The sequence below is a fragment of the Gadus macrocephalus genome, chromosome 16 (assembly GCF_031168955.1).
Source record: "Gadus macrocephalus chromosome 16, ASM3116895v1".
Classification (NCBI taxonomy): Eukaryota; Metazoa; Chordata; class Actinopteri; order Gadiformes; family Gadidae; genus Gadus; species Gadus macrocephalus.
In genome coordinates this window covers 13,368,033-13,370,142 of record NC_082397.1, presented here as the reverse complement: position 1 = coordinate 13,370,142, position 2,110 = coordinate 13,368,033, and the positions used below count along the sequence as shown (strand labels likewise).

General features: G+C 37.2%; 1 long non-coding RNA gene across 1 annotated transcript; it reads left to right on the top strand.

Annotated features, from left to right (window-relative positions):
- The first annotated feature begins 309 nt into the window (after nt 1-309).
- On the top strand, nt 310-963 carry LOC132474040 (uncharacterized). Its single transcript, XR_009529552.1, has 3 exons — nt 310-383; nt 670-740; nt 856-963. It is a non-coding gene; the product is annotated as an uncharacterized LOC132474040 (long non-coding RNA).
- Nucleotides 964-2,110: the final 1,147 nt, after the last annotated feature.

The window sequence follows — 2,110 nt, the reverse complement described above, 5'->3', positions numbered from 1 at the left end:
GTACGTTTACATGCACAGCTTAATCAGATTAAGGCCATAGATTGATTATGCTCCTCAATCGGACAACTGCAATTGTCAGAGTATACATGGCGGTGAGAAAATCGATTCATTGGCCGAGGCATTTCTTTCCCCAGTATGATAGGTGGCGCTGTGTCCATTTCACCTAGTGGTAATAGAGCCACCGGTTGACCTCTTTACGTCACTAGCAACAACAAACTCAGGCGGCAGCATTCGACAAAGATGTTTTCAGTAGACAGCTGTCAGTTCACTTAGGGTCCATGTCATCTGTGACGGACTGGTTTCATTTCAGCTCAACACCAGCCTTTGCAGTATTTTGGCCATTCAAAGAAGTGTGACAGCTGCCTATCATCCCCAAACCAATGGTCTGGATGAGAACACATTGTTACACATAACTATTTATTATTATACTATTTCATTTTAGTCGTCATTTGTTCAGTGCTACAGAAAACATAATGCTTTTAGTGTCTATATAGCATAAACAATAGGGAGGTATTTGTGACACATGTATATATTTAAGTATACTATGTGGGTGAATACTTTTTTTTGTTTTTTGTTTTTTTTACAAATCATACATTTGTAGTGTACCATGATTTATTTACTCACAGAATGATTGGAGTTTTAAAAGCTTATGAAAACCATTGTTTCTAGGGAATGCAGAGGACTTCTGCGTGGTGTGCTCCTTTGCCGAAGAAAATGCAGATGAGAGCATGATTGAAAAGGTAAAGTATAACGTAATATATGTGCTTTGTATTATTAATTGACTCAAAAATGTGTGTGCATAATACCATACAGTGTGTCTCATTGTAATTCTCTTTTAATTGTTTTATTTGGTAGGTGCAGTGTGGATTGTGCAGTCGGTGGGCACATTTTGAGTGTGCCCAATATGCCCATGAAAATAAGGCTGTATATATTTGCAAGAAATGCCTTCAAATAAAATAAAGATTTGAGATATTTTGGTTGTTTATAATTATTGATGTTTTTTTTGGTGTTTATTTATTTTTTACATTACGTACATTGCACATACTGTACCGCTGAAATCTACAATATACGTTATAAAACAGCATCAACAGTGTACATAGGGTGAGAAATGTTGTAAAATAATGTGATTCTGCAGTGGGAGCATTATTTGATAGAGGCGATTGGTCTATCCACATACGGTAGGCCTACTCCTGAAATCTTCAATAAAGACGTTATAAACAAGCATCAAAATATGCTCCCCATATTCATACTGTGTACATGTAGTGGTTTAAAATAATGTGATTCTGCAGTGGGAGCATTTTTTGATAGAGGCTATTGGTCTATCCACATAGGCTACTTTACCCCTGCTATCTTAAATAAAGACGTTATAAACAAGCATCAAAATATGGTCCCCATATTCTTACAGTGTACATAGGGTGAGTAGTGGTGTAAAATAACGTGATTCTGCAGTGGGAGCATTATTTGAGAGAGGCGATTGGTCTATTCACATACGGTACTCCTGAAATCTTAAATAAAGACGTTATAAACAAGCATCAAAATATGTTCCCCATATTCATACAATGTACATAGGGTGAGCATTGGTTTAAAATAACGTGATTCAGTGGGAGCATTATTTGATAGAGGCGATCGTCTATTCACATACGGTACTCCTGAAATCTTAAATAAAGACGTTATAAACAAGCATCAAAATATGCTCCCCATATTAGTATAGTGTACATAGGGTGAGTATTGGTGTAAAATAACGTGATTCTGCAGCGGGAGCATTATTTGATAGAGGCGATTGTTCTACAGATCACACGCGCCTTATGTCACGCTTGTGACGTAGGTAGCATTTTCTGATGGGTATCATGATTTGATAGACTCCGCTATCGAGTCGCACTACGGTAGCAAAATCTGACAAGGGAGCAGAAATTGGCAGAACACCGGCCATAGCAACCCTGCCGACATCAACTTGTAGCTTCAATATAATATATTTTCAAGCGTTTGTATACATAGACATCCTACATCATATATATATGATATAGGATGTCTATGTTTGCATATCCTTTAATTATACCCTGTCATTAATCCCTGATATAGGCCTATGGTCACCTACTAAGTAATTCCAGTC